Genomic DNA, 12,091 nt, shown 5'->3' on the forward strand with positions numbered 1-12,091 from the left:
CAAAAAGAAATATATGATCCAAATTAAAATTAATGTTTTTTTTAAACATTTAAAAAAAGTTAATAAACCATTTTCAAAGTGAAAATTACAAATTAATTAAATTTTCTAAATACAATTGCAAAATGTAAGCTGAATATTCAGAAATAAAGTGCCCAGTGTCCTCGGCACAATTTTCTCACCTGCCCCTGGATGCGTACGCAAGCCCATCATGCCAAGTTCTAACGAATCTTACATGGCTAACACAACAGTGGTGAAAGTTCTGAATCCTCACTATGGTTCAGTTTCTACAGATAAATCTCCACCATTGTAAGGTCGCTTCGCCGGCACTTAAGGTCTTCCTGGGCTGGGAGATTTGACATGGTTCTTATCGAGAAACCAAGGGTGTGTGGATTCGTGGACTAAGAATTCCGGGATTTAAACTTCTCAAGGGCACGGAAATGGGAAACACAGATCCTGAATTCTTGCAAAGGGTAGTCGAAATGTTTTTCTTCTTCCGTCGCTAAGCACTGAAGATTTAGTAGTAGTCAGTCTTGAAATAAACTGTTGAAGCTGCTTCTTTAGGGAAGAAAAGCCTCATTGCAGGAAGTGATGCACATCACCAGAAATGGGAAGTTGGGATGTCAACGAAAGGGGTGAGCTGCTTATCGAAAATATTAAAAGTTGCAATCTGGCGATTTGTAATAAAGGGGATAAACCGACCTTTTTTACCAGGAACAGGCAAGTGGTACTAGATATAACCTTTGTATCGAAAGATATGAGTGGAAGAAAATGCGACTGGAAAGTGTTGGATGACCACAGCTTCTCTGATCATCGTTATATCAGTTTTAGCATTGGAGAAAATACTGAAGTAGTGGTCCTTCGGCTAAACAGAAGAAAGCAGATTGGGATAAATTTCGGCACAAATTCTGCACGTCTATCCCTTCTAGACTAGAAAAGGAAGTGAAAACTATGGAGGATATAGACATAGTGGTCAAGTGGATCACGAAGGCCCTGAATGACTCGCTTGTGTCAGCATGCCCTAGTGCCAAGCCAAAGGGCAAACAGCGACCGCCATAGTGGAGCCCAGAGTTGGTTGGTCTAAGGAAGGACTGCAGAAAACCCTTCAGCAGAGCTAAAGCCACAGGAGCACCACACGATTGGGACATCTATAAGGCTGAGCTAAAAAAATATATGGGCGAGCTTAGAACGGCTTAAAACAAATCCTGGGTAGAATTCTGCAGCTCAGAGGAGAATTCATCTCTAGGCTAAGAAAGATTTTGTCCTCGAGACCTATTACGGTGGGTATATCCAGAAGTCTGAGAATATATGGACAATGTCTAGTGTGGAGACACTAGAACTACGTGTTGATACACATATCCCGGGAAATTCTCCAACGGACAACGTGGCGCCAGGAGAGGTTGTCACTGATATGCATTCGTCGGAGGTCATTAGGGAAATTGTGTCTGAGCGGAAAATCTTTTGGGCGATAAGAAGTTTCGACTCCATGATAATGTATCACCGGCCGAATTACAAGCTGTGTCTGATAGATTGGTTCCCTGGCTTAGAGAAATATAATCTGCTTGTATCAGAATGTCATATATACCTGTGGGATGAAGGGACACGAATGTTATTTTCATTCCGAAGCCAGGAAAACCCTACCACACGAAGGCGAAAGATTTTCGTCCTATTAGTCTGTCATCCTTTATGCTGAGAGGTTGATAGAAACATATCTTAGGGCAAAGGTCCCAGGAGGTCGCTTGTCGCGACAGCAGCATGCTTGTAGAAAAGGCAAATCCACTGAAACAGCCCTGCACAACCTAGTCGGCTACATAGAGGGTTCTCTCGCTGTCAAGGAATATACAATGGTAGCATTTCTTGACATTGAATGTGCTTTCAACAATGTAAAACTGACGTCAATCATGAAGAAGTTGCAGTTTCTAGGCATCAACTCTACCGTAAGAATGTTTATTAATAACTTACTTACTAGAAGATGCATTATGGCAGGCTTGGGATCTGTGGATCGAAAAAGATGGGTCAGCAGAGGAACCACTCAAGGAGGTGTACTGTCTCCTTTGGAATATAGCCATTAACAATATATTATTGTCTCTGGACAATTATCACGTCATCAACGTATGCTGATCCCACTTTTACCTATCTGAGCCGCTTTTTGATAAAAATTACTGTACCACTATTTCTGATAAACCCGATTGGAACGACGATATCCCTGGCAACAGAACTTACATATATTTCTATAAGGATGGTTCCATACTAAACGACCAGGTGGGCTTTGGGGACATCGAAGAAGAAGAGACTACAGAACACCTTCTGTGTGTGTATCTCGCACTAGCAGACCTTTAATGGTATATGGTGTTGTGGTCTGGTGGACGGCGCTTCAAAAATCCACCTACTGGTCAAAACTTAACTGGATCCAAAGGATGGCTACTTTGTGCATCAAGACGACACCATCTGATGCACTGAATTTAATGCTACACATCTTATGCATCTAGACATTGTTGCTACCCAATTTGCAGCGACCACTGCGGTGAGGTTAAGGGAGCTTTCTCATTGGTTATGTGGCGGCTACGGACACTGTGTTATCCTTGATACAAAATCCGATGTTCCAGGCAGTGTGGATTACACTCTACCTAAGCCGCCTTTTGATAAAAATTACTGTACCACTATTCCGGATAGAACCGATTGGAAATACGATATCCCTGGTAACAGAAGTTATATAGACTTCTATACGGATGGTTTCAAACTAAACAACCAGGTGGGCTTTGGGGTGTACTCTAAAGATCTAGAACTGGTCATATCGAAAAGGTTACCTGACCACTGCAGTGTGTATCAAGCAAAGATCCTTGCAATTAAGGAAGTGACGGAAGGGCTTAGATATAATGTCATTACGACGATTGGCACAAATATTTTCTCAGGCAGCCATTAAATCCATGGAGAACGTATTTCTGAACCCAAAAACCGTCCTCGACTGTCGCATATCTCTCAACGAGATGGTTGAACAGTTCAAAATTCATCATCTCTGTAAGCCGGGCAACAGAGATATCCTAGGGAATTGTGAAGCGGATGAGCTTGCGAGACTAGGAACTACCCTACACATTCCAGGGACACTGGATCTATGGGTATGCCTCTAGCGATATGTAAGCTAAGTTTTCAGGACCAGCCCCGAAGGGCAACGAATGATAGATGGTCACAAAGTGGGGGCTGTGGGCATTCCAAAACTATGTGGCCTAATATAGACTTGATGAGGTCAATTGCTTTGCTGTCGCTGACTAGAACAGACGTATCAGCCATTGTGTCCATCATGACATGTCACTGTCTAATCGAAAAACATGCTGACAGACTGAAGGTTGCCAGCAACGACTTTTGCAGAAGCTGTGAGGATATTGAAGAAGAAGAGACTCTAGAACGCCTTCTATGTGTGAATCCCGCATTAGCAGTTAGAAGGAGTTCCACTTTAGGTTCTCATTTCTTTAAGAACCTGTCTTTTTAAGCGGATGTGAACATTCGCAAGTTATTAGGCTTTGTAAGGCGCTTTGGATGGTTCAACGGTAAGAACTAGAAGGCATTTTCCTTTTTCTGTTCCTGTGGTATGACAATGGACAAAATCGTCTAAGTGAGTCTGATGGCAGTCTGCTACTGTAACCTAACCTAGCCTAGAGCAAACTTAAAAATAGTTTTACAACTGAAATATTAGCCAATCACAAGTCTTCTCATTTAATTGCAAACACTTTCTGCTTTTAAATATTCACATTGCGAATAATTGCAGCAATTTGTATTTATTTCGTAAATAATTGTAACTTTGTCTAAGAAATCGAGTGCAAAACTTTTTGGCTGACACCCCATGAAACTTAAATGCATTGTGCGCTGTGTGTGGCCACTAATGGCTGAAAGTTGTCAACAAATTGCATATTTTTTGTTTTTTTTTTTCTTATATTACAAATTGCATCTCATAATAGACGCAATGGAATTTCACTATCTCACATTGTCCAAGAGCTGTCAAAGCGTAATAAAAATATACCAATACAGCAGCCTTCCAATAGTCATAAAATTCCTAACATATATCGAGCATATAAATCACCATTTAATCAATCAGCTTGACTCCGCAAAGCAAGTCGTCATGCAAAAATATTGAGCGAATAAAAATGTTCAAAAGTACTTTTTATGCAAATGAGTCAAATGCGAGACCACCCACAGGCCGATGAAAAAAAAAAACTGCCATGGTTGTTTCTTTTTCGTTGTTTTTTCTGTTCATACTCACAAAGTCTATTTTTTATTAGTTTATATTTATAAACATAAATTAAAAATTTGAAGCACAACCGGCAATTTAAGCGCCAAAACCATAAACTATTGTTGTGTCAATTAATGGAGTGTTAACCGCGAGTCACTGAGCCAGCGCGCAGTCGCAAGACCCACCTTCGACACACCCCCCACCCAATCTCTCATGAGAAAGCGCAAATGAGGCAGGCAGCCCATATTAAGCGATGACTACAACGCCAAATGCCGATAACGACGGCAAATACGAGACTTCGACCACGGTGGCTATAAAATCGTGTGGCATGGCTAACAATTATTTTATGATCGTTTTGTTTTGTTTTCTTGTGTGTATGTGTGCTTTGAAAAAGCCAACGACTATTTGAAGCGGTGAGAATACAAATGTAAAGAAGCAGCAAATGGAAGTGTTAAACTACAAACAACAACATGAGAAAAGTAACAAAAAAACAAAATATTTTTGTTAAGCACAACAACTATTTAGTATGCATGTGTCGAAAATTGATTAATTGCATGCACTCAGTCAATCGTTCATTTAACAATTTCGTTTTGTTGTTGGATGTTCGTTTTATTGTTTTAGCTTCCACATCGATATTAAGAAAATCAAACGAACTCATACACACAGAAAATCACTTTTCAAACGAACTAAAACATTTCGAAGAAAAGAAGAAAACTTTTTTTCGTGGTATTTTAGTTGTAATTGAAAATGTATGCTATTAAAATATTAATTGATACAATTAATTACAGTGAAACCCTTCCAACAGTTGACAAATTGCCACATATACAAATGGACATTTACGATTTCTTTTGGTTCTTGTTGGTTGTTGATTTCAAACAGTAAAAGCTTTATTTAAATCTCCTTTCAATGGACAACAACTTATTTCTTATTCTATGCCTATAGAGTATAATGTTCATCTGATTTCGGTAAAAATAAATCAGAGCTGTGGCTGAGAATTAACAGGACAAGTTGCCAGGTCCTCAAAGCCAATAGGGAACTCTGACACGGATACTTTGCCAATAGGCTGGGGACTTAGGAAGATTCGCCTTCAGGGTAGGGTCTTCTATGGATTTTGCTGATGAACGGAAATCTTTCGAGACTTTTGACAAAGGACGTGAAGTGCCTTTTCCTCACGCTAGCACGTATGTGCCTTAACCTAATCTTATTGCACCCTCCGTTGGAACCATCCCGTCCCGTCCACAAATCTCGGGAGTACTCCCAGAGGTACGTTCGCAAGATCACCCAGTTTGCAAAATAACCGCCTTGGCATAAACGCGGAATCGGAACGGAGCGAGTGCTCGATAATCTCCTTCACATCCTTTTCAAGGGAACTTTTGCAGAAGTCATTGTACGGCATTCTCATGCGCGCCGCCATGCGGTCTATAAAATAAAGTCCGGTTATGACCCCTGTCTATGTGCCTAGCGACTCCTTAACGAACGCCAGCAACTCCTTCGTCCTCCTCAAGTAGTTACAGTCCAAAGCACGATAGCGGTCCGTCCCGCTGAGTCTCATCACCAACCAACCACTCTGGTCATCATATATACTACGTTTAGTAGCTCGACTAATGGCACGCAGGTAACAAATCTCCCGGATCTCCCGGCGCAGACGATATCCGGGAGATAAATCCTCGAACCGACATAAATTCTGAGTTTTGAGAGCGGTAGATCTATTACCACATTTCCTCTTGAGGCTACTGTAATGGCACTGACCTCTGCCTGAAAGACCATACAATCGTCCGGCAGGCTCAGAGACATACCGATGTAGAGTGCGTGGAAGTAGACCCTCAATCCAGTCCTCGGCTTCATCTTGGAGCCATCAGTAAAGATAGAGGTCCAACCTCCTCAAATACGGCATTCGCTTTCCATAAATACCTCCCAGGAAAACAAAATCTGAATGTCACAATTCCTTCTCAATCCAAGAGACCACACCTGTCCCCCTTCGGCATGCCGAGCTGCCTCAACCTAAGCGCGACTTTGGCGGCGCAGTACCGAATATAACCCTCAATGGCCTGCACAGCAAGTATCGCTTCCAGACCTTTTTTCGGTGTGGATCTCAGTGCCCCTGTGACTACAACGCAGGCCAGTCCCTGGTCCACTTGTTTGTGGCTCTCAACCATTCCAGTGTCCATTAAGTCAGTACTGGTCACATTCAATATCCTCATGCAGGTGTAAAAAATGCACTGCTTCTTTACTACGTATAAGGGGAGGAAAGAGGATAATAATTTGGTCGGATGTTCTCGTCAGGATTCGAAATCCCGGCTTTCAGCGTTATAGACGGACATCCAAACCCCTGCGTCACTGTGACTTTCAGTTGTGTTTCCACATAGAAGGAAATATTTGACACCGAATCTATATTCGCTCTACGGATCAATCGTACATATAACACGATAGATGAATCCTTTTCATCTATCACAACGTGATCAATTTGATTCCTAACTTCTTTATCTCGGGACAACCTTGTGCCTTTGCGAATTTTTCTATGTTGAAATCTGGTGCTGCTAACTACCTTGTTTTTTTGCCGCGGCAAAATCTATTAACATCATCCCATTATCAGATGTAATCTCGTAATCTCTTCCCTATCTTCGTACTAAAATTTCCAATAATGATTTAAATATCATGGGAAGCGCTCGTATTCTCTCTTTAGGCACTCGTAGAAAATATCCTTGGTCTGCTCGTCCTTGTCTTCGGTCGGGGCATGGGTACAAACTAGGCCGATGTTGAAAAATTTGGCTTTTATGCGGTTTGTGGCTAGCCTCTCATACACCGGAGTAAAGCTGGGGACAAGGTGTTTCAGTCTCCGACTAACCAGAAATGGTTAGTCATGCCACGTGTCATGTCAGATGTAGTATAATTAGTCACCGTTTGAAGCAGTTGTGACGCCATTCCCGTTCCATCGTTCTTGCTGTAAGGCGGTAATATCGGCATTGTACTTCTCCAATACATCCGCCAGTGCATATATTCTACGTTCTCTAGTAGGAATCCATTCCAGCTGCATGTCCGTCCGTCCGTTGAAATCATGGTACAGTCTTTAAAAACGAAGATATTGAGCTGAAAATTTGTCCATAGGCAGGTTATGTTCGAATATGCACTATGTCGGACTATATACTGATATAGCGCCTTAAAGACCGATCTTCCGATTTAGAGTTTCAAACTCATAAAAGTTGATTTGTGATAAGATCCCCTACATCTCTATCAAATATGATACAGATCTGCCTGTACCTTAATATAGCCCCAATATAGATCGATCCTCCGATTTAAGGTCCTAGGCCTATTAATGTTACATTTAGTGCCCGATATCATTGAAATTGGGCACAGCGACTTGTGTTGGGTCTTCGAATATAGACCCCATATAGACCGATCTCCCAGTTCAATAATAGGCGCATTTATTGCCTGATTCCGCTGAAATATAACACATTGAGCTGTATTCGGCCCTTCGGCGACCGTGCCGAGTATGGTTTAGATCGGACTATATTTAGGTATATCCGCAATATAGACCGATAGAATATTTATTCCCCGCTTTTGCTGAAATTTAGTAGAGTGAGCTATGTTAATCCCCTACACATCATCCTCGAATATGGTGCAGATCGGATAGTTTTTGGCTATAGCTGCTATATATATAGATCTCCCGATTTATGGTTTTGAACCCATATAAGATTCTTTTATTACCAGATTTTGTTGTAATTTTGAACAATAAGTTGTGGCGAGTATGGTTCAGGTGGGACCATACTTCTATATATTGTAGCTGCTAAAGGTTCAGAATAGTGAATTTTTCACCGGATTTTACCCGAGGTGATGGTTATCCAAAGTTCGACCCGTCCTTACTTAATGCCTCTTTACTTGTTACTATTATTTTGTTTCTCAGAGTTTTCCTTATAAATTTCCGGGGCGGATTACTGGCCCATCGCCCCAATCGCATGGGTTTTGTGGGATGCCTCGATGTCGCGAGCCGCTTTCTTCCAGCCACCTCTAACCTGGGAACAGACGCTGATGTTGCAAATTTGCCCATGAACATTTCGTTGGAGAACAGTCCGATTCAAGTTTCAGCTCAATGATAAGGGAACTCCTTTTTATATCTGATTCTGAACGGCGTACCGCAGTGTGACACCTCATTGTGGAGAATTTTTTACATGGCTGCTATACCAAATGGCGCAAAAGTTAGCATGTCCGTTGAACGCCTGGGTTCGAATTCTGGCAGGAACATTAGACAATTTTCAGCGGTGGTTATCCCCTGCTCATGCTGGCAACATTTGTGAGGTACTTTGTCATGTAAAAACTTATCCCCAAAGAGGCGTCGCTCTGCAGCACGCCGTTCAGACTCGGCTATAAAAAGGAGGTCCCTTATCATTGAGATTAAAATTGAATCGGACAGCACTCATTGATTTGTGAGAAGTTTGCCCCAATTCCTTAATGAAATTTTCATGGGCAAGTTTGCAGTTTGCTATAACAAGGGGTACAGTACCTCACAAATGTCGCTAGCATTAGGAGGGGACGCTGATGTTGGACATTGATTATTTTGAAGGCGCCAATAACTCGCCTTGCCATTTCGAGTATCATTGATATTCAGTATTTATTTAAGAGTCAGTGCGCTGACTGCCCGTGGCCTCATTTCACCACCACAAGTCGGCGTTCAAAGTTCCAGCCCGCGCGGTGCTCACGGTTATTGCATGTTGGCCCCATATAAGCCAAAATTTTTAATCAATTGAGCTGTAATTTGGCAATCGAAAATTGTGACTTACAACACCAACACAAAATCACGGCCATACAAAACGATCTCAGGATTTGAATTATCGAGTCTGGAAATGCCTCTCTTACCGATTTTGTTGAAATATTGTACGCGCCCCTTGTCTCTTACATCAACATTAAATGTTGCCCAGATAGGATTACCTGTGGATAAATCCCTCATAAAAATTGATTCCTCTATTTGATTTCTGAGGCCACCAAAAAGAGAGCCCATTATCCTGTTTGATTTCTTTAAACTGATCTAGATATTGTCCAATTTCATAGGAGACTATATTATGGTAGTGGATATCCCAAGTTCGGCCCGGCGGAACCTTTTTCGTGATAGTTTCTTTTTTTTATCACGTTCAAAGCAAACAAAGCATTGATGCGATTAATTTCATAATTGAAATAATTTCAATTAAACATTAATTCAAAGAAAAAAATTGCTATTGAAAAAAACCGTTTTATATATTTTTCACGCCCAGAAACATTTGAATGAGTAATCCAATGATTATTACAACCATCATGATGTTAACAATCAATCACTTACATTAAAGCAGCAATTTGCTGTAATAAAGTCCGAACAATTTTGCCACAGTGCCAAAACGCCAACTACTCTGCTAGACAGTCAGGTAAGTCAACCAATAAGCCCGCAATTGTCTGACAGTGCCAATGCGTTGTCGTATCGGACTATGCCCAATGGCCATTGAACATAAAAAAATCTTAATTGTTTTGATAAGCTCATAAAATAATGTTTTTATAGATTGTCGATTGTCGTAAAAATGCAAACAAGCCAGAGAGAAAAACAAACACACACACACACACACATAGAGAAATAAACCAAACGAACGTTGGTGGGGAAACATATTAACCCAAACGCAAATGATGAATACTAATTTCAAATGACCCGCTAAAACATATAAGGAAATGTATGTTAATTGTTTTGCCATGTTTTTTTTAGCTGCTACTGTTTTACTTCATTGCTGAAAATAAACTTAACGTAGTATTACATGTGGCAAAACTTGGCAAAACAAGTAAAAGCGTGCTAAGTTCGGCCGGGCCGAATCTTATATACCCTCCACCATGGATCGCATTTGTCGAGTTCTTTTCAGGGCATCTCTTCTTTGGGAAAAAAGGATATAAGAAAAGATTTCCTCTGCTATTAGAGCGATATCAAGATATGGTCCGGTTTGGACCACAATCAAATTATATGTTGGAGGCCTGTGTAAAATGTCAGCCAATTCGAATAAGAATTGCGAACTTTGGGGGCTCAAGAAGTAAAATAGAGAGATCGATTTATATGGGAGCTGTATCGGGCTATATACCGATTCAGACCATAATAAACACGTATGTTAATAGTCATGAGAGGATCCGTCGTACAAAATTTCAGGCAAATCGGATAATAATTGCGACCTCTAGAGGCTCAAGAAGTCAATATACCAGATCGGTTTATATGACAGCTATATCAGGTTATGAACCGATTTGAACCATATTTAACACAGTTGTTGGATATCATAACAAAATACTTCGTGCCAAAATTCATTCAAATTGGATAAGAATTGCGCCCTGTAGAAGCTCAAGAAGTCAAGACCCAAGATCGGTTTATATGACAGCTATATAAGGTTATGCACCGATTTGAACCATACATGGCACAGTTGTTGGATATCGTAACAAAACACGTCGTGCAAAATTTCATTCCAATCGGATAAGAATTGCACACTCTAGAGGCTCAAGAATTCAAAACCCCAGATCGGTGTATATGGCAGCTATATCAGGTTATGGACCGATTTGAACCATACTTGGCACAGTTGTTGGATGTCATCGGGCAAAATTTCATTCTAATCGGATAAGAATTGCGCACTCTAGAGGCTCAAGAAGTCAAGACCCAAGATCGGTTTATATGGCAGCTATATCAGGTTATGGACCGATTTGAACCATACTTGGCACAGTTGTTGGATGTCATTACAAAACACGTCGTGCAAAATTTCATCCTAATCGGATAAGAATTGCGCACTATAGAGGCTCAAGAAGTCAAGACCCAAGATCGGTTTATATGGCAGCTATATCAAAACATGGACCGATATGGCCCATTTACAATACCAACCGACCTACACTAATAAGAAGTATTTGTGCAAAATTTCAAGCGGCTAGCTTTACTCCTTCGGAAGTTAGCGTGCTTTCGACAGACAGACGGACGGACGGACGGACGGACGGACGGACGGACATGGCTAGATCGACATAAAATTTCACGACGATCAAGAATATATATACTTTATGGGGTCTCAGACGAATATTTCTAGTAGTTACAATCAGAATGACGAAATTAGTATACCCCCCATCTTATGGTGGAGGGTATAAAAAAGTTTTCAGACTTTTATTTGGTTCAAGTTGGGAAAAAAGATTTGGTAACAGAAGTTTGTGGGAAGTCTTCTTGACACGTTAATATGATTTTGAAAGGTACTTGGTTAGATGCAGCCTTCACATACAACGGGAGCAGAATAGCTAAGTTCGGCCGGGCCGAATCTTATATACCCTCAATCATGGATCGCATTTGTCGAGTTCTATGCGCGGTATCTCTTTTAAGGCAAACAAAGAATATTTAATGAAACTGTTGTGCTATTGGAGCTATATCAAGTCATAGTCCCATTCGGACTATAAATGAATGCTGAACATTGTAGAAGTCATTGTCTAATATTTCAGTTCAATCGGATAAGAATTGCGCCTTGTAGGGGCTCAAGAAGCAAAATCGGGAGATCGAGCTGTATCAAGCTATTGACCGATTCAGACCATATTAGACACGTATGTTGAAGGTCTTGAGAGAAGCCGTTGCACAAAATTTCTGCCAAATCGGATGGGAATTGCGCCCTCTTGAGGCTCAAGAAGCCAAAATCCCAGATCGATTTTTATGGTAGCTATATCAGTTTATGTTCCGATTTTAATCATACTTAACAAAGACGTTGGGAGTGATACCAAAACACTACGTGCAAAATTTCAGCCAAATCGGATAAAAATTGCGCCCTCTAGAGGCTCAAGAAGTCAAGATCCCAGATCGGTTTATATGGCAGCTATATCAAAACATCAACAGATTTGGCCCATTTACCATCCCAACTG

General features: G+C 41.0%; 1 protein-coding gene across 4 annotated transcripts in view; it reads right to left on the reverse strand.

Moving 5' to 3' along the window:
- Positions 1-12,091, reverse strand: part of LOC106081756 (homeotic protein antennapedia) — a 527,471-nt gene that overhangs the window by 356,784 nt on the left and 158,596 nt on the right. The window lies entirely within an intron of this gene.

Source organism: Stomoxys calcitrans, chromosome 2 (genome assembly GCF_963082655.1).
Source record: "Stomoxys calcitrans chromosome 2, idStoCalc2.1, whole genome shotgun sequence".
In the NCBI taxonomy this organism is placed as follows: domain Eukaryota; kingdom Metazoa; phylum Arthropoda; class Insecta; order Diptera; family Muscidae; genus Stomoxys; species Stomoxys calcitrans.